This window comes from Siniperca chuatsi, linkage group LG6 (genome assembly GCF_020085105.1).
Source record: "Siniperca chuatsi isolate FFG_IHB_CAS linkage group LG6, ASM2008510v1, whole genome shotgun sequence".
Classification (NCBI taxonomy): domain Eukaryota; kingdom Metazoa; phylum Chordata; class Actinopteri; order Centrarchiformes; family Sinipercidae; genus Siniperca; species Siniperca chuatsi.
The window spans coordinates 23606236-23633062 of record NC_058047.1 but is presented as its reverse complement, the minus strand read 5'-3'; the positions used below and the strand labels follow the sequence as shown (position 1 = coordinate 23633062).

At 40.3% G+C, this 26827-nt stretch overlaps 1 long non-coding RNA gene across 1 annotated transcript; it reads left to right on the top strand.

The window, feature by feature from the left end:
• Positions 1-2949: 2949 nt before the first annotated feature.
• On the top strand, positions 2950-22920 carry LOC122877463. Its single transcript, XR_006378259.1, has 3 exons — positions 2950-3500; positions 3961-4082; positions 21161-22920. It is a non-coding gene; the product is annotated as an uncharacterized LOC122877463 (long non-coding RNA).
• The last annotated feature ends 3907 nt before the right edge of the window (positions 22921-26827 follow it).

The following is a 26827-nucleotide window of genomic DNA, read 5'->3' as shown; positions in this document are numbered from 1 at the left end:
GGGGGTCAAGTAAATCTAGCTTTACTGTCACTGCCTGATACTAAGGTTTAAAACTTTTATACAAAATTATGAAAAACATGACTCTCCAATAACACATCACACACATACTCACACATGCATGCATACACACATAGATAACAGTGTGCACACTAACTCTGTATTGCAGTAAGTGGACTAGTCCTGCCCGTAGTGGTGGTGGGCTTTAGATAAGAATGTCAGCAATCTTAGCTCTTCTTATCATGCTGGCACAATAACATGACCCTAATCCTATACTGCAGTAAATACATTCTTTAAAGCCTATATTTGTACTGCAGCAAATCTTTGAACCATCAAGCGCTCTTATCTCATCATGTCTGCCCCACGAGGACCTCAGTTTCATGTCTTTTCTGTGTGACAAGAACTTGTAGAAAATGTACTCACTGTGCCATCCTCTGGGCATTGCTATTGGCATGGCAGTCGTATCTGATATGTCATCATCTTGTCAGTTGTTCCTGCTACCTTTACCTGCTTTACTCAAACATGTTACAAGAAAATGTGTTGAGTTCAGAACATTTTTGACAGTTTGAAGCTCTGCAGGTCAACCTCTGGGCTCTCTCTTGAGTCTGTGTGTGTAGTTGTGTGCGATGCTGAAAGGGTTCCTGGCAGCGAGTTAAGTCCTCAGAGTTGAGCTACTCTGCATTTGAAAGATGACCTGCTGTCTGGTCAGTTATAGATTCTGCTCTATAAGGGCTTGAAAGCTCCCCCCTACTCAGTTTTTTCCCTTCTTCACTTGCGCCTTTCCCCTTGCCTTCCTCCCTCTTTCCCCTCAGATGTGTGCTTCAAAGTGCGTCACAGATCCGGCTGTTTATTCCCAGCCTTCCTCCAAGCGTCTCTCCTCCTGAGCATCACTTTCATTTGCCACAGCGGCTCTGATGGCCTGTCAACTCATGCCACACATGTCCTGATGCATACTGTATGTGCACAGTAATACACATGCAGAGGAAAACAGACCACACCTAAGGAGGAAGGGATGTGCGAGTACATTAGCTCATGAACTCACCTTTTGTATATATTCCTGTATTAGCAATGCACATACATGCAGAATGGGCAAGGCAGGGAAGGGGAGTGTGACAGAGAAAAACTGCACACACTTTAAAATGTGCTCACATCTGCAGCTGTACTTATCCCGGCTTTAAAGCAGACTTTGCAATTTGCTTGTTCTGTTCGGACGGAGTGCCCTGGGCACAGCTGAATGCATTAATTACATATGCACTGCTATAGATCCACTGTCTAACCCTGCTGATTGCCTTCACCCACCACATGTCAAACCTAATTGCAATTGTTAACCTTAAAGTTGCTCTCATAAATGAAATTGACAATCTGTCAGAATCGATTAACTTGGGTAACAGACTGGATTGTGTAATTTCCTTTATATCTTGGCACACATTCCACATTTCACATGGCCGGCATGCTTCGATTGTGTATAGGCAATCCATTTAATGATGAGTAATTTGGACTTCTTTTAAGTAAAGTTGAGACAGCAGAGTGTAAAAGTCCTCATCTTAAAAACATGCCAAGTATTCATTAACCTTTTTCCTGAGTGATGTCTTGTGACCAGCAGCTCCAGATGTCTGAATCTAGCACCAGTGATCTTGGGATGCTGCATTGCGTAATAAGGTCCAGAGTGTAATCACTTTCATGATTTAATAATTTATGAACAAATGTTACATAACATGCAGAATGTCTCATGTAATAAAATCATATTTATTTCATTCTAGAGTCACACAGACGTGTTGAGCCACAATAGCTCTGATGTTGCATTCAAATGTTCACACTTATTTCTTCACTTAATGGGGAAAAGAAACAGTATAGTATAAAATGCAACTAGCACAGACAAGTAGATCCAGTGTATGAGAAAGAAGCTGGATTGATGGAACTCCATGTTCTGCAGTGTATCACTCATCCTCGCTCTCGGCAACATATGAATAATGTAAAACATTATGCGACAACACGGTTCAATATGCAGATCAATTACAGCATAACTTGAAAGTAAATCACTTCAATCAATGGAAGGAAAAAAGAGAACACAGCTCTGATATTCTAATAATTTGTCACAAAAATGCTCTTTCTCCTCTCTCTCACTGACTCACTCTCTATCCAATCCTCTATTTCACTCTGGGCTCAGACAGGCGGTGGAGATATTGAGGCTTGTAGGTTTAAAAGGCTCAGTGTTAAAAAAAAAGGAAAAACAGAAAAGAACCCCTCAGGGTACTGAAGACAGACATGGGCAGCCATCTTACTCATAGTCCTGGTCAGAGCTGACAGAATAGTAGGACCGATATGATGTACAGCACATGACAAAGAGACAAAAAGACTAACTAGTGACGTGAAATATTGACATATTGATGATGGTATGTGTTTGATTAAGTTCCTTATGAACAAAAGCTCGTGTTTTATAGACACAGTAAAGATGTTAATAATGGAGGCCGTCACCCTTAAAGACTTCAATGGAGAATACCAGCATAATAAAGTCCTTTTACAGGGCTTCAGTCTACACCTCTGCTTTACATATCTCCACTATTATAATGTATTCCAAAAGTAATTAGATTTGTGGACACATTAACTTATTTTTTGTCATTTTTAAATCACATAATTTATGGTGGTAAACCAAGCTTGAAATTAACTGCTGTTCTGCTTGCAAAAACCCTCTAAATAAAAAGACATGATAGAGATAATAAACTTTGTAAGGCGACATATTTTTGGAGGAATTATAGCCTGGCAGAACTTTCATTTCTTCCTGAGGGTGTCAGGTAACTCACAATAACCAGAGTTTGATATAATGAGCAGGCTGACGGGAAAATACTCAACTCGGAGAACGAAATAATGATAAAAGAGACAAACTTTGACACAACCAAATTTACAACTTCATTGTCACTGTGAGGGATTATCTAGCTCAGGCAATTTTTAAGGCTGTGGAATTTGAAATAATGGCTTCTTCTTTGGGTAGGAAAATGAGGCTTAATATCTCCAGTTATGCTTACTGCTTACAGACACCATCAGGAATAATAGAGTCAGCATGCCTGGCACCAGAGCTATTTTTTGTGGCAATTACTGCCCCCCGCGAGTCACATATGTATAATATGCTTCTGAGTAATGAGTAGGCTACTGTATGTATAACCGAGGTTATTTTCTTTAGCCCCAATTTACAGATGTTCCCTAAACGTCTCGTAAGCATGCTATTGGTAGGCACTTTCTAGGCTGCCGAGCACAGCGAAGGCGCTAGTACCCGGCTACCGGAGAGCACGCACCTCAGACAGGTGTGTGAGACAGAAGCTCAGTTAGGCAGAGAAGAGTGAAATAAAACATTTATAACCTACGATTTCCAAGACGTGAAATTGAGTTGAGCTGGTGGCACTGCCAGAAAGAGAAACCTGCTAAACTGGAGAGTAGCTGTTGAGAGAGAAGTTGTCATCAGGACGAACTCCGTCGGGCGTCTCTTCCCAATTAAGTGGATTATGCTGGTGAGTTAGCTACCTAAAGTTAGCTGGTTAGCATTAAGATTTTTTAGTGATAGAGTTCAATTGTGTGTTATTTTACTTTGAGAAACATGGTAAAGCAAAACCAACAGGATATAACATTTCTTGTGATTAAAGTAATTATGGTTGGTTTAGTGACATGTTTAGCCGACTACCTCTGTCAGCTTAATTACGGCCTCAAAGCTAAGTAAGTGCAACTTGCATGGCTGCTGATCTAGCTCCAGTAAAGCAAATTAGGCAATTTGTGTGTATTTGAATTGTGGTTAAAGCTGTAAAGAGTGTAAAAAGCCAGATGTCTATTATTTTGAAATTAGGATAACAAAAAGGGACAATTTAGTTAAAAAATGTTTATAATAGTTATTGTAAAGGGTTGTTTGTGTTAATTCTAATATGATCAACAGTTAAACAGGAAAAATTGGACTATTTAACTGTTTTTTTTTTTTAGGGAGGATTCTTTTAGTTGAAGACGTGGAGCTGCTTCGTCTACTGTCTGGTTCGTCATTGTGGCTTGTGGATGCCTTCATCTTGTCTGGACGCTGATGTCTGGATGTACCATTCCAAGGGGCGGTAGGAACCAAATGAGAGGACACTTAACTAAGGAGAATTAAATTTTATTAGCTGGTACTTTAAAGAGGCCAATGGTTGACTGGCAACTTTTTTGTTTTGGTGTGCCACCCTAACATTTTCAGTGGCCCCATCTGGCCACCCCAAATTTTCTGGGGGCGCCACTGGTCTCACGTGCTCGAGTAAGTCCATGGCAAGTCACAAGTCTTAAGAAATGAATTTAAAAAAAAAAAAAAAAAAAATTTTTTAAAGTAATTACTCATTGAAAAAGTAACTACATTGCTTGGCTAATTACTCAACAGAAAAAGTAATTAGTTTCATTGTTATGTTAACTTTCATTACTCAGCACAGCTAGCTCTGTCAAAGGTGCCTTTAAACAACTCCAAGTCCTCTAAACCCACATGTCCTTCTGTATTTAACACATGTAGAAATAGAAAACAAGACACTGTGGTTATGGGCTTAATGTTAACCCCGGTGACAGTGAAGCTGCGGGGTTCAAAGATCCTCCAACTCAGAAAAAAACAGATAATTCCAGAATGTAGGCTAACCAGTAGTGAATGTTAGCGAGCCAGCTAAGAACACACAACATTTAATTACATTAACTTTGGAGTTACCGGAAGTGGTAGTGGCTAGCTGTCTCCCCACTCCTCAATTACATTACATTATATTACATTTATTTAGCTGACACTTTATCCAAAGCGACTTACAATAAGATCAATCAACAATGTGGATACAATCCAAAATTGCAAGAATAATTCAAGTACATCAACTTCATCAAATATGCTGAATTGCTTCAAGTGCTACATTTAGAAACAAAAGTCAAGTTAATGGACCAGTCTGTCAACCGCACACAAAGAGACCAAACTGATATCAATCCTCCATCAAACTCTCAGTAATAAGCCAAAGTATTGGAGCATTAGCCCGCGTTCAGACCAACAGTAGCCCTGCGTAAAAAAACGCAGTGGGAGTGCCAACGCACAGGATCCGGCAGAACAACGCAGAGTCGTTGGGCAGAAAAGTTGAACCATGCTCAACTTTTGTTGCAGCGCAAACCCTTGTGCAGTGTTCTGGCATCTGATAAGCCTTTAAACGCATTAATCTGTTACTCCAACTGGACTTCCTGGGTCGTATTTCATTGTCTCACCGGAACCTTAGACAACATGCCCCAACCAACGCAGCCCCTGTGTTGTTTTAATGCAGGTCTGTTTTTGGTCTGAATCCACGCTTACTGAGATTAGTAACTGTAATGTAATGACTGAATTTCGAATTGCAATCCCTTGAACTACTTGTTACTGAAAAAGATAATCACATTACTGTAATCCATTACTAAGTAATGCATTGTCAATGCCAGGTCAAAAAGTCTTTTGGGTGTCAAGTCTCAAGTGCTTATTTTTGTGCCTTAAGCCTGACTCAAGTCCAAGTCTCAAATCTTGAGTCTAGTGCCCTGCCTGTCACCAACTTTAGAAAAAGTATCCACAGGTGCACACACAATGTAAACCAACACACATAATCATAGAAAACAGAAACAATTGCCTACACATTCAGCTCTCCCTGAAACTGTGATGAATCTCTGAGTTCTGTTATCAAAGGTTGGTGTGTTCATGGCGAGGCCTGTGCAATGGCCCGAAAGGTAGACTGAGCCTGCAGCGTCTCTCATATCTGGGCGGTGTCGTCTTTGGAGACACAGGAGCGCGCTCAGTCAGCCGTGGCCTGAAAACAGACTCTGAGGTTGTGAAAGTATTGTATTGTCACAGCGACCGACCGACCCCTGAGGTTCCCATCCATCTCACCCCTTACATCTTACATCTACAGGAGTGCACAAACTGAGAAGCAGAGATTTAACTCTAAAGATGTATCTGACTTAAGTTTAATACTCATGCAGGCTTACTGTATTAGTCAGATGAGAGCACCAATCCAGTGATGATGAATAGCCTCTGTGATAACCACTGGATTAATGATTAGTCAATCTTTCTGTTATTGGAAACACATCTAAAGGAACATTGATATTAATGAGCAGCCGTCCTAGTTAGCTCCTAATGCATATCACATGGACCATACTGCAGCATGCTTCCTGCACTAATGGCTCACGGGGCTCTTTTTATCTCGGCTGTGGCCCTGATCCAGATGATGTAACAGCTCAATTGAAATATCATCACGGGAGAAAGCCAAGCATCAAGGAGCGCCATCCCCAAAACAAGCCTTAAATATTAATATCAGTGATGCCACTTACGTAAGCCTCAGTACCAGTGGGAAGGAGGCAGACACGTGCGCACGAGGAGAGTAGGAAACATTTGATTTGACAAATGCTGTTATGTATTCTGTTCTGGTTTGAAATGTCTGACTCATAACGATCAGTAGACAGAAAACAGAGGGGTCATTCCCCAGGACTGGGGTTAGGGAACTTAGGACCCTCGGAACATAGATATGCTCTCAAAACAGAGTGCCAGATCGCTCTCACTCATCCTTCTATCTCACTTTCTTACTTTCCCTGACCTGGTTAGTATAAGGTATTTTAAAGGCAGAGACCGTAAATGACAATTTTCTTTCAACAGTCTAAAAGAATTTCAGGTTTATAAATTATAGCATTGGACAAGGGCTAGCAGATACACAGTGCAGAGATAACGATATATATCTATCTCTCTATTTATTGGAAAGGTGAGGCAAAGTATGTATCACAGGAAACAGTTAATCTTTCTCAAGACAGAAAAGGTTACCCAGAACTCTGAAGATGTCTCAAATATTTACATAAGGTGTGCGTAGACATTCAATCTCTCTTTGCTCCTTGCTTCCTTTCTTCCTTGCGCTGTGAAATACTTTATGTCCTTCCTCTGAGGTGAAACACTGGGGAAACATTCTAAACAGTTTTATTAGATGTATCAGGGGAACCTAAATATTTGTGTAAGGGGTTGGGCTTCATTCGAGGAAGAAGCCTGCAGAGGGCACAAAAATGAAATGTACTATACCAACAATTTTACTGTTACTCTATCTTTACTGACATACTATTTGAAACACTTGTAATAATAATATTTTTAGCCATGCTAATGGCGTGGCTTCATGGATAGCAACGTCTGCCTGTCCGTCCACCACTTTGGTCCAGACCGAAATATCTCAACAACTGTTTGATGGATTTCCATGAATTTTTTTTGCAGACATTCATGGTGCCCACAGCACTAAATGCACACTTCTCCTGATACAGCTACAAAGCGTAATCAGAGCTGTAGCGTATCCCACAATGCACTAAGGTCTACTGCGTCTCACCAGTCCAGTTAATTGCAGTAATGTGCGTAAAGGCTTGTTTTAGGACACGTTGGATTCAGCATGAATATTGTTTTTCATGTCCAAACAGTACAAAGTTATGACAGAACCTCCACAAATGGTTATACTTAATAACATCTCTTCTAATTGATTAGAATAATATCTCATATCTGACACTGTCAAGGTAAATATTAAATATATCGTTTTATCAGAGATTTTGAGAAATATGTTCCATCTTCAAAAATGTTATCACACAGAAATCATTCAAAATTATATCATGTTAGGTCTCTTTTTATGTACAGTAGACCTACGTGCTTCTAGATAACTCGATTTAATTGCTTTAATTGTATTACTCCTCTCAGCTACTTATTTATTCCAGCAAATCATCTGAGCTGGATTGTGCCATGTACAGTATTTGCGTGAGTGACGGGATGTCCTTATTAATTAAGTGAGCTCTGATAAACTTCCACATGCTCGCTGTCTTAACGGGCACTTTGGCACAGTGGCAGTTACTATAAATAAGTCACACAAGTCAGCACTGCACTACTCGCAAATACCGCAAGTGCGGGTACTGAGACGGACCCTTTTTATAGTCTTGTTTCAGTGTGGCAGAATCTGTCCCTACCTGATCTAGAGGACATTGAGACTTGCTAAATGACTACAGTCTCCAGTTTCCTGAAATGTCTGATTTCAATTTACACAAAACAATGCAGAAAATCCCTGTCTTGCCTTCCTTCAGTGCCTTAAATACCTCTGTAGTAATCTTGTTTAATCAGCCACTGATTATTCCATCATCACTACTTAACATGCTCCCTCCTACACAAAGCAAAGCAAAGCAAAGGAAATTGGGATTCTAAAGATAACAGCCTGCGTTTACCAGTTCAGCTGTAGTAATGGATACACTGCCATCTGCACCTGAGGGATAATTTGATTTGTCCTGACATGGTAAATTACCCTGCTACAGCCTGTCCATTTTATTTGCTAATTCAATTCGGTGTCACTTAACACCCAGAGCCCTGCCTTCGACAGGGCCCCAGAGGCACAGAGAAGGCTGATCTACTGTACTGTAAGTATTTCCCTGGGCTGGTGTGCTGGGCTGGGCGGAGATGACCAGGGTGAGTTGAGGTGGCCGGCCTCTGAACTTGACAAACGCTCTGACCAGCATGACCTTGACATGACTGCCACAATGGCAGAAATACATGCTGACTTCATTTGTGGTATCAAGGGCAGTTGAACTGGGCTGGCCACATATCTCAGCCTCACACATGAACACACACAATCACAACACATACACACATACACAATTATTGCCATAATGTAGTTTATGACGTAGAGTTGAAGCGTCTTTCAATGCCTCACCCTCCTTTCTCAGTGGTATTTTGAAGCATTTGATTACTTAAGATACTAGCATGGCGAAAGGCCTATATATACTATTAGGTCTCTATAATTCATCCCTTTGACATAGATATCCTCAGGGAAGTGATCTAAGATAACTCTCCATTTATATTTTCCATGTGGTTGATTAAAATAAAGATGTTCTCACTGTCTGCTGACCTTGTTTTTCCCACCACAAATGATACTTTATGTGAAAGCTATGTCATTTTTAGTCCCTCTGAATAAATATGTAGAGAAACAGTTTTGCTAGGAAACAATTTTTCTCTCCAAACACCCATGTCGGGATGTTTTTTTTTCTTAGTTTATATATTTGAACAAAGAATCTCAACCAAGTGACTAAGATGCCCCGACCAAAAGTTTCTTTTTTTAATCAAGCGTTCTGTTCCTTTCTTCTCCCCTAGATTTTTGTGTTCTGTCTTTCATTGTTGATGTTTTCGAACCCAAAGCCCACTCCTCTGAGCTTTCCAGTAGACTAATATTTGTCTTTCCACCTCCTCCCTCTCTCTGAACATCTGGACTGGAGCTTTGCAGGAACACAAACTTCCTTGGCGAGCTTGCATATCTTTTGATGATGCGTACACAACCATCGATAGTTTACCCTGACCATAAACATTCCTCTCTGGCCACCAACACATGGTGACTGGTGATTTCTGTCAATAACAATATTCATCAGAGGGAGATGAAGCACTCTTGCTGTTGTGGTGTAGCAGTGGGACATGTATTATAGTGGAAATTTCACTGATTGAAACAAAGTTAAGCAATCCGAAGCAATCTGGTCATAGGACTAAGATCATTAACAAGGCAACAACAAAGGTCTGGTGTCATGTATCACACAAACTAGAATTTATCACCAGATTAAATTTATCACAACCTGATTTAGCAGTTTTTAAACACTTTGCTAAGATCTGGCTAGAAGGTCTGAGAAGAATCATAGTAAAATAAGCAGGTGTAGGTGGGACAATTATAACGGTAAAAGGTTTGATTACAATCGCTGATTATCAGGTAAATCAATAAGTCCTCTGAATAGTGGGAAGTCTGACTTTAAAAGGTTTTCTTTGCTGCTGGAGACTTCATCCCTTGATTTTGATAGGATGATCTGCAGGAGGTTGATGTGTCTGTGACCCTTTGGGAATAATCAGATTGGTGTGAGCACTGAGGAGAAAATGAAAAACACACTCAAGCCTTTATTTTGTAGCATCTTTTTTTCCTGCTGTAGTGCTGCTATGGCTGAGGTAGTGATAAGAGAGATGAAGAGGGAGAACAGAAATGAGCCCGAAGCTGGTTGTGAACGTGCTCGTACTGTCTTTCTGTATATGTGTAAGTCCATGCATACCCGTCAGGATGTCTTCACCACTCTATGCGTTTCTACATGTCACCAAGTCAAACAGCCTGAAGTTTGGTCCAATTTCCTCCGTGTGATGGAAGTCATTACAGCTCTGGCTCACTCCTCTGATTGAAGTCTTTTAGTCACAATGGGTTTGGTGTGACTTCGTCTGAGGCGGGGTCAGCGGAAGGAGGCTCGGTAATCAGGCGGTATTCAGGAGGGAAGATGTGTTCAATCAGGCACGTTCCAGCTGCACTCTGCAGGTCATGAGACTGAGATTTCACGAGCAGCTCCATGTATGAATGCAGGTGTCAATCTCAGACACACATACAGTATACTGTGTTGTGTGCAAGCATGGATGAGTATGCATGCACATGTACAGTACACTGTAAAACGTCATAGGAATTTTGTGAAATCAACTCATCTTTTATTAACCTAATGTAAATATGTAAGTTTTATTAGATTTATGTTTATTGAACTATAGGTTTCTGAAGATTTTTGACTTGAAATTATGAGTTGAATATATACAGCTGAGGGTTCACATAACTCGTTAAATTACTTTTCTAAAGAAACATGACCAGCACATTAGCAACATGCGTTCCCAGAGACCCCTCTTTTTATAGTTTGAAGAAAATGTATATGATTGAAGCTTGTTGTGTGTCTTTTATATATATTAAGCTAAGTCATGGTTGTCTTTTTTCATAATAATGAAAACATAGCTAATCATGGTGAATGTTAGTGTTGAATTGTGTCAAGTTAGTTGGAGCATCCTGATGTGATGTCTTGTGTGCACTAACTGGTGTACAAGTGTCTTCAACTCAAGTTCAGTGAACTTAACACTCATTTGGTTTTACATTTTCACAACTCATGAAACGACTTTGAACTAATCATTCAACTTAAATTCAATTTTAGTCACATTTTTAAAGCAGCAAAAGTACGTTTCTAAATTGAACCAGCTTTGTTTTACAGTGTTGAAAAATATATCTGCAGAGAAAGAGAGAGAGACAGATACTGTGCCTATGTGATGCTGCAGGAAATAGCTGTGTTTCTGTAGATGGCAGTGTAGCACAGATTTCGTGCAGCTGTGTGTGTGTGTGTGTGTGTGTGTGTGTGTGTGTGCGCGCGCCCCTACATATTCAAGCCCCTGATAACCAAGATAAATCCCTTTTAATGGAAAGATTCCACGTATTCCTGAAATAGCAGCACTTATCATATTTAACTCTTTTACATAAACGTACAAACAACGCTCATACAAATAAATCACTTGATTTCTGTCCTTGCAAACTGAATTGTTCTATTAAGTTAAGAGCTTTGGTATAAATATAGTAGAAATACCGAAGCATTTGTGCGTGTGTGTATGTTTTTAGAAGACGATTGATGGAAACTGCGGATTCCTCCTCATCCGCTACACAGGGCTGTCAGGAAAACAAGCCAGCTCTTTGAGCAAGAATAAACCAAGTCCTGCATTCATTTGCATTCATGTTTCCAGTAAATATATTCCTCTGTATTTCACAGACAGAGACATCACTGTGAAGACGTATGAAGTATGCTCAAGAGTGGCCACAAGCAAAGAGAAGGGTGCAGGAAAGGGATGAAAAATAGAATAAAGGACCCGATTAGAACAGAATTGGCAACGGAAATAGTAAATTTAGCAGATATGGTATTGATAAGAGAGAGGAGGTTGGATGTGGGGAATGCTGCCAGGAAAGGCTTTGACAACATATCATAGTGTTGCGAAATGAGAGGAGGAAAGAGAGGAATGACTTTATGTTGAAAGAAGGAGACGGATGTGACCCGGCGGTTAGTCACGTCCCCTGTGGGGTCCTGGCGGGCCAGCAGCGTCTTCCCTTGCTTTTTCCTCCTCGTTCTGTCTCTCTGTCAGGCCTCTTGCACTCTTGTCCTCTGCTCTCCTTCAACATCTGGAGCCTGTTTAGCATCATCATCGCCAGAGCCCCCGCCATGACACCTCTCCTAAAAATGCCTAGGATCAGGACTTTTTCGGAAGGTAAAAGGAATAAGTAGTTCAACGAGAGGGTCAGTGTGTAGCATCTAAAACGCCCTTTCCTGTGGTTTCACACTATACAAGTCGTCATTTGTCCTCATTGCATTTATTACAAATCAGCTCTAACCTCAAACTGCTAAATCATGTCTGACTAAATGTTTTGATGTTTTAATAGGAAGACAATCTATTGCTTTAATGAAAAACACTTCCAGTAAGGTACAGCTTATTGTCAGATGCTTTGATGATCTCTGGTGAATTAACTACAAGATTCCAGTGTTTACAGATGCAGCGATACTGAAACTCAACCACTGTATGTTGTTTCTGGTCTTTCCTGCTGGTTTACAGCATTATAAATGAGTCATGTTTAATTAGGAGGTTTTACATAAGCCGTAAGCCACAGCCTATTTGTAGGTGTGTGTTTGTGTGTGTGTTCAGTGTTTACATGGAGCTGTCACAGTCCCCCCCCCGTGGCTAAAGGATTAGAGGTTAGCAAACACCTCTGTGAAAGTGTTTGACATCAGGGCCACAATGACTGATTTTCTCGCTGGTCAGTCAGCAGATGAGCACACCATTCATTTTCTGTTGTCAGAGAGATGACCTCTGTGGCCATCCCTAAATGCCGGCTCATGGGAAACGACGAGGTCTGGGGGTCTAAAGTCTGTGTTCTGGTCAACAGCTCAAAGCAGAGACGCTGTAAAAAAAAAATGAGGGGCAGGGTGGAGGGGAGGTCATACAGAATGGGTCGTAGCTTTTTGATTTGGGGGGGCGCTGTAAAATGTATTATTGAGTTCATATGAGGCATACGTGTGCCATGTGTGCCGAAATACCTGATGTGTTATGCTTTGAGTTGAGATGTATTTTGTGTCCGCTTATGCAAGGAAAAGGATGGGTGTGCAGTCTACTAAGTACCTCTTGGGTGTACGTTTTGTACATGAAACTATTGCGTGTGTGTGTGTGTGTGTTCAAACTGAGGCTTGGCTGTGGGTGTCCACATGGGAGAGGGCGGGAGTTCCTGGGCACCAGGCCCTTAACAGTAAAACATTTCAGAGGCTGTCTGTCACAAACCTAATGACTTCAGCAGACAGAGCCTGGATTTTGGCTTTTCCCCACTGCCGACACCAACAGCCATAAAACACTGCATGTTTGGAACGCAGAACATAGATCCTGTGGACGAGAACAGCAACACAGAACTCACACACAGCAGAAAACACTGCGGTTTACACAACAAGGTGCTCAAAGCTATTTTAATATATGAAGTGCTTTTATTTTGGGCAGTAGACTGTGATATTTGTTTGCACACAGTCAGAATACAGACTTGAATGCAGTGCATGAATTCACATTACATTTGTTTTGTCAGGATGCAGAGTGATGTGCATCCAGCTCCAGAGGGTCAGGATACCGAATGATTCATAGAGTGGTGTAAGTGACAGTGTTTACAGGAGGTCATACTAACAGACCAGTCTTCCTGACCTTTAACCCCTGACCCACAGAGGCTAAAGATAGGGTTAGTTTACCAAATCAGGAGACGGAGAACAAATGGAGGACAGAGCATCAGTAGCACCTCATTGAACTGAGAAAGTACTGAACTGAGAGGGGGTTTAGGTGGCAAGAAAAGGCTAAATGAAATCGAAATAGTGATGTAAACACTCAAAAAAGATATTTATAATTGAAGTGTAGAAAGGATGTGGTTATAAAAAAGTGAAAACAGGAAGTTACAAAAGAGACAGGCTCAACAAAGACAGAAATCGCAATGTCTGTGAATAATGTTAGCCCTCCAACAAACCATGTCAAATTCCCCAGCATGTGTCCATTAAATCCCTTATCTTGTTCCACCTCCTTCGCACAGGGTAGAGGTGGAGTTAGGTTACTAAGATGACCTCCCATATGGAACCTGCAAACAGCCGAGGTGGGGCTCTGACTGTGTTTTACAGTAAGTAATGGTACATGTAAATCCCTGGATCTGCACAGAACTAATAGATGGAGCCTTGGCAAAGACAGAGGGGGTTCTGCAATTACACAGGCAAACTTAAACACTTGAGTTTTTTGATAATCTTTATTGACAGAGCATGTCATCCAAATGCTCCCGCTTGTGTACATTTATAATAAAAAAAAAAAGAAAAGGCGTGAAGAAGTCATTACCGACTGGAGGTGAGTTTTTCTATGAGAGTGATGGTTTTAATCTTGCTGCAGGCCAAACGACAGGTCAGGCTGGTCGAAGAAATGACAGAGATTATTCTGAGCGCCGCAGAGGTCATTGTCATTTGTAGCTGGTCCCCACCCACTGTAATAGGTCACCTCCCCAGGAGCCACCACAGGCACACAGCCCAACACTGTCACCGTGGTAACCAGACGGCTGTAGCGGGGATTAGACAGGATGAGCTGTCACGTCTGAAATGAATACAATAGTTATATGAGTATGTGTGTCTTTAAGGATTTACGGTGGATTTCACACAGCAAACTTTATTATTGTATTATAAGTCATGAAAACTGTCAGTTTGCTTTTCAGTCCTCATCACAAGTTAATAAAGTAAAGGTTAATGGAAAATGTATTGAACAAGTTTTGGAGGTGAGACTAATATCTCAGTCACAGAGATTTGATTTTAATAAAAATACACAGTAACACCCTGTAACTGCCAACGTTAGCTTGATAATATATGACCCACATTTAGACTGAAGAGTAAATGGGTTACTGTGGAATATGATTCTTGATCAAAATGCTAACAATGTTAAAACTGGAAGATTTAAATACATTTCACAAAAACAACACAATATACCACAAATTACAAAACATGCTAATAAACGTTAGCTAGACTAAATGACAAAATGGCGTTAATTAGGTTAGCTTAATCGGATATTTCCCACTCATTCATAACTGCATGAATACTACTAACTGAAACATATTTTTCTATGTATGCATATGTGAATAAAACAGTCATATGTACAGTTACATATGATTTGCAGTAATATTATTATTTGTACCAGTAAATCTGTAATTTTTGGAGGTTATGTTCAGGTGCTCAGGATGCTACAGTGACTTTCTGTTTACATACTTGATTGCTTTTGATTCGACAGCTCTACAAATGTTTCCTAAAAACTGATTTACACATTACTAAAGTATTTACTACACACTTATTTCATAAGTTTTATTGGTGCAACCCGATTTAGTAAATCAGTGGTTTGAAACTATCTAGTACTAAGAACTTAGGAAGGAATTTACACACAAACTTGATGGATTACGACCGGCTGGTGCAATAGACTGCAAATAGTTTTATGTATTCCGTGATCTTTTCACATTGTAAAACATGGGTAATGATGTGGTCACAAGCAACCCTACATAAATCAAGCTCCTTAAGATGACATATAATGATGCAATGAACATTTTGGTTAGGAAGCTGATAAAATCTCACCACTGCCATATTATCAAGAAAATAAATATGTTGAGTTTTGATCATTTTCTAAAAATTGACTAATATTAAACGCATCCATAAATGCCTAGATAACCAGGCTCCTGTAAGGTGCTCAGGTGGTATATATCAGGGTTTCGGACTCAGTAAGGGTTGTCTATGGGGAACTGTTAGGTGCTCTTTAGTAAAACCTCCTCTGTATGTGGAACTTTATACCCACAGAAATTAAAATTGATCATGAATGGGATCATTTTAAACACAAGCTGAAACAGTTTTTAACGAGAGGTCAGTCATGTAATTACAGTTGATCTGGTACTTGCCTTTTGAGTTTTATGGTCATTTTATTGCATCATTGTTTTTATGCTGTTTTGTATGTATTTTCTTCCTATATAAAGGCTCATCTAGGGACAGGTTTTGCAAACTAGCATAGGCTATAGATGCTGTGGTATATGGAATTGATTTATTCTATATTCATGTATAAAATTAAACATTTAATAAATAGATACATCAAGTGTAGTTTAGCATGTTAATTGCTAATTGCATCAGGTTTGTTAAAAGAGAGGTTGACAATTTTTCATGTCTGTCTTAAAACAAGGTGCCCATCTGAACATTGAAAGTGGTTTTCATTTCCTCCTGTTCATACTGGCCATTAAAAGGTCCCTTCATAATGTGTTTTCAATGTAAGTGATGAGGGACAAAATCCACAGTCCTCATTTTGTGCAAAAGTATTCAAAGGTTCATCTGAAACTAATATGAGGCTCAGCAGTCTTTTTTGCAACGAAATTTCCTCTTTGTTTCCCCAGACAGTCACTCCCTGCTGAGCTTCAGTGGAAGGTTAGTTACAAAAAGTGGGAATCTTGTACTAACATCTTGTACAAACATCTTCTCAAATACAAAAAAGAAATGCAAATAAGGTAATACACAATGTGATATTAATGTAATTTCACTTTGCTTAAACATCAAAGTAGCATAGTTATGTATAATTAATACTTCCATTCATGATACTGCTTCTAGGAAGGTGCCAGTTGCTAATAAGTAGCATCAACAGGGAAAAAGCTTTAACTTGCTTTACTTTGAAACACAGTAACAGCGTCAGTTACCCTTCCTCTCATTTGCCTTGTGGACATGTCAAATGTATTGTTTCCAGAAGAACTTACTGAAAATGCTTGTTTTGCTTAGAAAAACCTCACTAATAAAACGGAGCGTGTGAGAAAGCAATACTGTGCTGACATGCAGATCAGGCTGACAGCGTCACAATGGCTGTTTTCTTAGTGGGACTCGCTGAATGAAGGGCCCCAGAGGCACCCCCCCAGGTTAAAAAAGACATCACATTGTCATTGGACTGGTAAATGAAATTCTATTGGTTCCCTCTAAGAAACAATTTATCGATTCACCGACCACACTCCTCACTGAGTCAACAAAAGCACTGCAGCCTAAATCTCTCAGCTATAAACAAGTGAGGGGAAATGCCATGCAAAACTCTTACAATAAAAATATAATATCATCCAAGGCCAAATACATAATTGCTTGTCATTGCAAGCCATGGGTGACAGTTGGGGTACATCACATCATGTTGTATATAGATACTACAATTGAAGGTGAATCATATTCCTGCGCTTCCACATGACAGAGATAGAGGGCAGTGTTTGTCTTTTCAAGAAGAGTCGGTCTCATAGAAGCAGAACAGAGATGTGTTGCTTATAGATAAACAGGGCTCAAGAAGATGGTCAGTGAATCATTTTTACAGCATCAGATGAATACATGAAACATTTTCCCACAAGTGCATTGGCTTTAATGTTCCAAAAAAGTCCCAAATAAAGTACCACGTAAAACTTTATTAAATCCTACAACAACGTAACTGTAATATCCCCCAAGCCTTTCCATAATCTCTTCTATCTACTGCACAATGCTGGGTGGAGTATCTATCTTATTGTGGTTTGCATCTCTACAGTACTTTGTTGATCCTAAGGATGATTACTTACCGTAATTGGTGCTCTTATACTTTTGTCCCCTTTGAAGAGATGCATTGAGTGCGTCTTAAGAATAGTCTTGAGGGCATCTGTCTCTCTTGAGGAGGTGAGAGTGGTGTGGTTTTTGAAAGGTGCCTCATTTACCCTGAGAGTGTGTGTTTCCAGCAAGCTCTCTGCCTGTGCTCCAACCCATCGAGTACAATGCTCAACTCTGGACTTTGATCTGGAACTAATGTGGAAAAAAAACGAGGGTTGACCAAGAGAAAGCACTGTTCCACTGCAAATGTTGGTGAGACTGTCCCTGTTGACATGTTCTGCTCCGGAGCCAGATCAGATGTGGCTTTGATTCTGTACAACTGCTGTTTTGCTATTTATGTTTTCTTCAAAAACTCATCACAGACATAATGTTTTTTTGTGAGCTGCTGATTTTAAGTTTTAAACCCAGCTTCCAAGTTCAATAAAGTGTAGGTAACTTGGCTCATTGTTGGGCCAGGCAACACGCGATGGGTTTCACCTACAAATGACCGTAACTGACAACCAAATCCCCTTACTGCATCCCTGCGAACAGATTAGCAATCAAATCCCCCTCTGTGTGCCACCTTGCTTCTTTCTCAGACAAGACAAATGTGTGACTGTGACAGCCAGTGACATAATAGGGTTTTGCATGTCTCTGAGCTCAAGTTTATGAAGTAAGTGTGTGTGTGTGTGTGCTTTCCTGCTGTAGGTGGGTAAGATTACTGCTCATGTCTTGATTGGATAGAGTTGCTAGTCTTTTGATGTGTCAGCCAGACGTTTAGAAGAACTCCACTGAGTGATTTATGAAGGTGCTAGAACACACACACACACACACACACACAGACACACACACACAGAGACAGACAGACAGACAGACTCATTGCCTCCCTGCAGAGAGGCACAGTAGTAGACAGGACGCAGGCCAGGCCTGTGTTGTCGGATGGTACAGACTAAACAGTAAACAGACACCTCACTGGGCAGAGTCAAAGTTTACATAATTGCCCATGTGAATTGCCCAAGACTCAAACAAAACAAACAAAATCTCCCATTTTTTCCACATGCAACATGATCGTAATCCTTCATATTCAAAGAAAATGTGAGAAATACCCTTTGAAATGTATTCCCATAGTTATTTATAAACATGAGTGTTTGGACTGCGTCTGTAATTACACAAAAATGTGTCATACAAGATTAATGCGTTAAAATTAATGGCACACTGACAGAATCTATAAGCTCTAAGTGTATGTCATGTGTAATTGTGTTCGGTGTATCTCTCATTCTTGTGTGTGATGTCTGTCAGTGGAGTCTTTTGTGGTGCGGGCTGTATAATGGGAGGATCTGGCTTTATAATGGGACCTTCTCTATGGGTGCTGGCCCACTGCCAGCAACCCCAAATGCCTCTTACTGGCTGTTGGTTTAGCCGTTGATCCCTGGAAGTGGCGGTGCAGGATCGTGGCCGTATTGGTGCTCATATAAATCACAGGATATGGTTGGTTTTACTGTGGTTGATTTTTTACATCTCTACAATGGGCTCTGGCTTTCTAACAAAGCTGAGATGCTTTTTACCCATGCTTAAAATAGTCTTCTGTCTTCAGATAGGCCTGTAAACCAGCAGGCCACAACACAGATCAACATCTTTAATGTTTCCTTTGCCTCTTTAATGTTCGTTATTCTCAGTGAAGCATATAACAGTCCCCCTAAACAAAGTCCCCTTCAGTATCCCTCTTATCCATTCATGTACTAACCTCCTACACAGTCACAGACAGACAGGCGGGCACAGACACAGAGGAGCTGAGATTATAGCTGTTGGGGCTCATGCTCTCTAATCAGAAGCAGAAGTGAAGATGTTAGTTGCAGCCAAAGAAAGCTTATGTGACGCAGGCTGGTACACACAACATGGCAAATGTTTTGTGTTCATAGATTGCTTCCTTTTTGTTGAGGAGAATTTGTACTGTTTGTACTGACCTTTGACTTTTAACAGTAAATGTCCTGCCTTCACCATACCTTTTGTTAAAGCCAAGACTAATAAATCAATGTGAGGTGTCCATGCTAAAAAGTAAGTGTATTTATATATTTTTAACTGTTATAGAACAAGACAAAGAGTCTACAGCCATGCTAGCAGTTATGTAAGGCTGTACTTAAGCATAATGCTGCTTAGAGCTAAATGCTAACGTAGGCATGCTAACATGCTCGTACTGACAAAGCTAGCATGCTGATGCTGTGTGTAGAAGGTATACCTTTGCTGATTGGCACTAAACACAAAGTACAGCTGAGGCTGATGGGCATCTCATTAGTTTTGCAGGTTTTTGGTCATAAACCAAAATATTGGACAAATTGAAATTTTGACATTTTTTACAATTCATCCTCAGGGGGACATGGATGTCTGAGCCAAATTTAATGGCTATCCATCCAATAGTTGACACATTTTACTAAAAAAACAAAAATGTAAACCTCATGGTGGCACTAGAAGAATCGCTAAAGTCACTAGAATTCATCCTCTGGGGACCATGAATGTCTGTACAAACTTTCACGACAATCCATCTAATAATATATTTCAGTCTGGACCAAAGTGGTGGACCATGCCATGCCACTTGCATGCCTAAAGTGCTTAAAAGGAGCAGTGTGTAGGATTTAGTGGCATCTAGCGGTGAAATTGCAGTTTGCAACCATTTGAATACCGCTCACCTCACCCTCCCCTTCCAAGCGTGTAGGAGAAACTATGGTGGCCGCAAAGCTCGAGAAGAACGCGAAAGGCCCTATCTAGAGCCAGACTTTGGTTTGTCCGTTCTGAGCTACTGTAGAAACATGGCGGTGCAACATGGCAGCCTCCGTGGATATATAAAAATGGCTATGGGTTACACACTGGACCTTTTTAAGGTAATTGAAAATATTGCCATCATTACAAAGTTTGTCCATCAGAGTCCAGTTTAAAACTCTCTGAAGCATTTGCGTTGGTAGAATACCATATCACAGCTGAACTTATAACTTCAGGACTGGGTTGGACCTCTGACTCCAATTTAACTGTAAATGTCTTGCTTGCAATATGTCTTTTGTCAAAGCTAAGAATAATAACCGATGTTAGGGATCCTTGCTAAAAATAAGTATACAGTATTTGTATATTTTTATCTATATATTTTAGAAAAACTTCAAAATCCATTATATGCAGCCCACAGCACATGAACCCAAAGAAGACCTTTATTTCCATACTTGGGAAAATGAAAAGAAAATTTCTAACTCATAAAATGGTAGCAGAGGTTCACAGATAAAATGGGAGATATTATCCCACCTCCTCTCATCAGGCCCACAGGCTTGTAGAGCTGTTTCGCTGTGTGAGGGCCGCAGATACACCACCCACAGCCCCACCCTCGCTGTAATGAAAAGTGTTATGAATGTATGTGTCTTAATTCTCTTCTACTAATGTCTGTGGGTGGCAAAATTAGGGTGGGCTGGGCCGGGGCCACTTAAATAGAAAACCGTGTCCAGTTTAACTGAGCTGCTCTAAGCCGATTTTTTAAGGTCACATTGGCACCAATGGGGGATTAGTTTGGTTCAGATCAATGTCTGATTGGGATCTTTCTCTCTGCCATTGCCTCCCTCTGTCCTGGGAGAATGCAGCCAAAGTCTTGCGATTTGTACTTGGGGAGAAGAAAGGCTCTCCCCTCCCATGGAGGACAAAGACACACATTAGCTCAGTTTTGCTGTTTTTTCTCCTCCAGCAGTAAAGCTCCCAGCCAAAAGGATCAAACGTATGAAGACATGACCAGTGATGGCACCCCACTGCAGCTGCTGTAGCTACTGTTGTGCTAGATGTGTGTGTGTGTGTGTGTGTCCAATATGTGTGTGCATTTTCTTGTGTGTGTGTGTTATGCCAAGTAAAGAAGAAAAACAGGTGGCTTCCGCAGCCTGCGCATGCATATGTTGTGAATTTTTAACTGTAAACATTTTTGGGCTTGTGAGTTTCGTCTCTGTAATGAATTGCCTCTGAACAAGTGGCGTCCACATTAGTGGAATATTTGTCATGTTTCCCACGGGACTTTAAGATAACTTCAGCATTGAATTTAACCTTCACTACAATCAATGCCATATACCCATTGAAAACCTGCATTGTTTTATACAGTAAATTATGTTAAACTAATCCAGTAACCACAATTTTGGAAGTAATTAAGTAAGTAAAGTTGATTTGTGATGACATGTCACATTATCCTATCATCTCTTAATTAGATAATTAAATATATACCAGGACAATATTCTGTTATTAAGTCTTCATCTCTTAAGAGTGATCACAAAATTACCATATGAATATTCCACCAATATCACTGAGTAAGCACATTTTTTATATTATATAGTTATTTGGCAAGTAAATCAGCAAACTAAATAAGCCTGGACCATTACTATCGTGTCAAAAAAGTCAATGTAAAGAGCCACAGCAGACCTGGGTTCAACGGACCACCAACCTCTTTGAAGTTTGAGAAGGAAAGAATGGAACATGCATTGACTGAATACAATGTGGATAAATAATAAAAAGTATAGTGTATCCAAATGTAAAAGAGTCACAAAATATACTCAAGTAAGAGTAAAAAGTATGCTGCTTTAAAACCACTCCAATAAGTACAATTTACTCAGAAAAGTTACTTAAGTTCATGTAATGGACTTTTCTTAATTCTTATTGAAAGCTGCTTCCATAAAAGCCCTTATCTCTGAAGTATTGATATGGGTTTTATTAAGAGATTACGAGAATTAAATAGAGATATATCAGAGCTCCCTTAAACTTTTTTACTAGCAACAAAGGTCAAATACTTTGACGTGCACACAACTACTCTAGCCTATGGTAAAGAGATTACATCACACTGAACATGTTGGAGCTCATAACATCATTTGATGTGTAGTTATGACCTGAGATGAGCTATCATCAGTGTTTTTTTTGAAATTTTGGTAAACCCATATTTGTTCAGACAAAAGGTTACAGTTCATCAGTGGGAATAACACATGGAGAGATAATTGCTGGTGCACATGGAAAGTGAAATGTTTCTTTGTTCATCTATATCTCTCGTTACAGCTCAGTGTATCATTATCCAATCAAAGAGGAGACCAACTAAACAAACAGGGCAGACCATAATTGATGATGAAGCTGCATAGTAATCTGTAATTCCATCTGTTCTCACACCAGAACCAGCGTCATTATTTAAATAAAAGAGCAAATCAGAAATGTGTCAGGTGATTTGTCTTTTTCTTTTCTCTCTCTCCAGACATTATGTGATTTATGCTGGCACATCAGGCAGGGCATGAATAAACTGGTTTACACAGAGATGTTCCCAGCAAAGACTGAAAATAAACACAGAAGGAAGTGCAAACATCAAGGAATGTCAACAAGAGGATTGTTTTTTTGGAACCTGAATACATTTGGCACATTAAAATTACTGGAATTAATTGTATTCTATCAGAGTTATTCTCAAATTGTGGCTAAATCAAAATACCATTCCCCATTTTCATTTGAAAAACATTATCCAAGCACATTTGAATTATTGTTATCTGCTGACAACAGTCTCAAGTGACTTCCTACAAGTGTACTACAAGAATCTTGAGCCTCCTTCGACTGCTGCTGCAGAATGGACTCTCCTCCCCTTAAGTTAAAGGCCATTGAGAGCCTCAACAGTTGGGAGTGTTTGTCTCCTTGGAGTACACTGGTGAGGGTTAGTTAAATTAGGGTCAGAGGTCAACCCTGGCCCTGGTGTAGAATAGGTTTATTTGACATAGAGCCAACCACCTCAGCCTGTAACATGCAGAGCCCAACGTACAGTGATGACAAGAGTACGTGTCTGGAGACAACAGGTGTTTGTTCCGGTTCACTTACAAATTTTTATTTGACACTCAATAGCTGATTGTTTGGCCTCTTTGGGGGCAGCGAGAAAAGCTGTGAACCTAACACTGACATATTGTCACCTTCTAAGTTGATATGGCAACTTGCTTGCAATATCAACAGCATCAACAGTGAGAAGCGAGCGCTCGAGGGGGATAGAAAAGAGAGAGCTTAACACGAAAAGTAGCTTTTGTGCCTTAAACTGCACAAATCACGAAAGTAACGGCTGGAAATTTTTCTTTATTTCAAGAAGAAAACCTTCCCATTAGCTGAAGCAGATTTAGCTATTAGCTTTATAGCGGAGCTCTAGATTTTATATGTTGCAAACTGGAAGGTAGTGGATAATTTTTCACAGAACCTGGTGAGGAAGAAATGCCTGTTGCAACGTATATATTGTATATATGTAATATAATCTATAATATAAAACATTAGCTTTCATTTGGAGTCGTGTTTGTGTACACCTGGCAAATATAAGGCCAACATTCTCACTCCTTTTAGCTCTGTTTTTGGTCTCCAGAGATTTTTTTTCTTTTAGCTGCTAAATCCTCCACAATGTTCACTAGCTAATGACTAACTTTGTCTGTCCGCTGATTGGTGCTGGGCAGGTAACGCACCGTTGGTTTATCCTAAATTTTTTACTGAAAGCAGCTGCCTGCTCTGGCCGGGAAAAAAACTGAGTGGTGAGGGTGAACCAAAAATGTAGTTATAGGCCAGAAAACCCTTTTACAGCTCTGTATAACTGGGGTGAACTGCAGAGTCGGGCAGTCTCTGTGGGTTCATCACTGTGAGCGTCACTTTTCGCATGCAAGTAGTCATGTGATCCATTCTTAATATAATAATATTGCTTATAGCTGCTTTAAATTACCATCCCTATTTAACACTATCTTCACATTTTGAAGACATATCTCAAAATACTTGAAATAATACTGCAATACTTGAAATGTTGTTCCATATTCCGTTTAATACTCCTGTGCAATATATTCTGTTTTCAGTTTAAAATTCCCTATTTATTGATATTTATTCATACTTCTATTACTGCTGTGCAATATCCACTGTCTAATAATCATCTTAATCTGCTACACTTAACTTGACAGTACTCATTATTGCACTATTACTTATATTATTACATTGTATTATACTGTACATACTTATCAACCTGTAAATCTACTTTGGTACTTAAACTTATTTTAGCTTTTATACTTATATCCACTTCGGAAATTTTAATCTTTGGTTTTCTCGCTGTACCAAAAATCTACTGAATCGTGATCCCCAAACCACGATTTGTATTGAACCTTGAATTTTGCAAACTGTTATGCACCTAATTTGCTATGCAGGCTACTGGATACATTTCTTCTCATTTTCTCAGTGAGGGAAAACACATGTTTGTTTTACTCATGGATTAGTTTTTGGGTATGAAAAGGAAAGATTGACAGTGCACCTGTGGGCTGCCAATGAAGGAGTGACCCTGAAAAAGAGAGGGGGAAGAAGAGGGGGAGTGGCTGCCCGAGAAGTTCCTCAGCTCTGCAAACCACTTCAGTTCTCACTTGAGTGCCCCTCTTTGGGCCTTAACTCACACAAACCCCCACCTAACCGCTTCAGATTGAAATTCCTCCACTCTGCAAGACCCTGCGCTCCACTCCTCCCCCAGCGTTCGGCACACACCAAGGGGCATTCAAAACGCATTAACACAAAATCTATGGGAAACAGTGAAAAAAGCAAAAAGAAAAATCTCCTTAGCAACATAATCTAGACGGCCTGATGAGAGGAAAAAGAAAAGAAAAGAAAAAGAGAGGGGTAGTGGTGCCGTTTAGGAAGGGAAGAAGAATTGGACACAAAGGCTGGGCACACAGACAGCAACAAAATTGAAAATTAACACAGAAGAAACTGTTCCTTTTTTCATGGGAGCACAATCGGCTACATTAAACCCCAGCCAGGCCCCTCCTCCTCCTCGCCTGTGGACGGAGGCTCCGACGGTCCTTTGCCCTTGTTTCAAAGTCTGGAAGGTAGTAACCAAAGACAAATATTTGCAATATATATGGTTACCATTAAACATATTTTAAGTTGCCCTAAAATCTATCCAAAACAGAACATCTTTGGTGAGGAGAATTTGCATTTAATTTCTTTTTTGATCACATTTTGTTCATGTTTTGAACATCAGGTAATGCATAACAATCTGTACCACCTTAAGTGGTTTCTGCATTAATCTCAAAATATGGCTGTAATTTTCTTCCTAAGTAGGTGTGTGTGTGTGTGTCTGTGAATCCTCCTATAAATAGTGTGTGTTTGCAGACCTTATCTGCATGTCCACAAACACTTGTTGAGTATTTAAGTTGTCTCGTCTAGCCTTTAGACAAATACTCTGGCTTAATGAACTCAGGCTCTACGTCTGTGGCAGGACAATGCAAAAGTCCCTGAGAGAGACAGTCAGTCTCTGTGCAGAGGGACAGAAGAGCGCTTGGATGGTGAATTCATTCTGACCGCTTTTGCAAAGAGGAACCACATATCCTGTTAACGTTCACCTGCCAGAATTATTGTGTTGTGTTCATTTGTGTATATTGGAGGGCAATTAGCATGGTGCAGGCACTCTGGCCACCAGCAGCCCCGTAAATGACCTCTGACCTCCAGTACATGATCAGCCCATTGAGAGGAGGGCCTGCTTTAATTAGGAGGTCATTAAGAGCCAACCTCAACACACCATGGGACCACATAAAGCCAGCGCTCACTCCCACCTGCAATCACAAAATCTGCACTCCAACTTTCATTCAAACACAGCTGACTACTCCACAATGTCTTTCATTTCAGTTTAGGTTAATTTTATGCATGCAAGTACCTGTTTAGCTTGTGATCTATTCAAAGAAACATGCTTGGCTTTACCAATATAAAATCTTTTTTCTCAGTCTAAGAATAAAAATGTTATATTTGAGCAGTTTAGGTGAAACAGTTTTTCTACATTTCTTCACTAGTGGGAGCAGCATTGTATTTGATTGGCTGAAAGCTAGAAAGAAGGTTACACTCTGGCCATGGTTCATAGGATGAAATAATAGTTTTAAAAAAAGTATGAAAGATGGGTGATCACCGGAGAGCAGAACAGTCTGAAGAGGTGAAACAACAAAGTCATATAGAGTATAAAGGTGAGAGAAAATAGATGACAAGAAAGAGTGATTCCAGAGCCCTTTTATTCAAGCCTCTGATTTCACACTGGCACAAAGAGCTTTGGGGACGTTTCATCCTTTTCACATTTCTTCTGCATTTAGTCAGTGTTATTCTGCAGTGCAGTGTCTCCTATATGGGAGAGGGAGCGCTGCCCGGAGAGGAGTCAGCTCCATTCACAGCTTTATAAATCACCTCAGCATGCGCAGACCGTGGCCAATCGGCCAATTACGCCCCCCTGACACACCGGGGCTGATAAAGAAGGCCCAGGACAATGGGATCACAGGCCAGATAAACGACCCTTTAATGAAGTCGCCCACAAAACAGGCCAAAACCGCGCGCCCCACTTACGTATTCCATCATGCCGTTGCCCTCA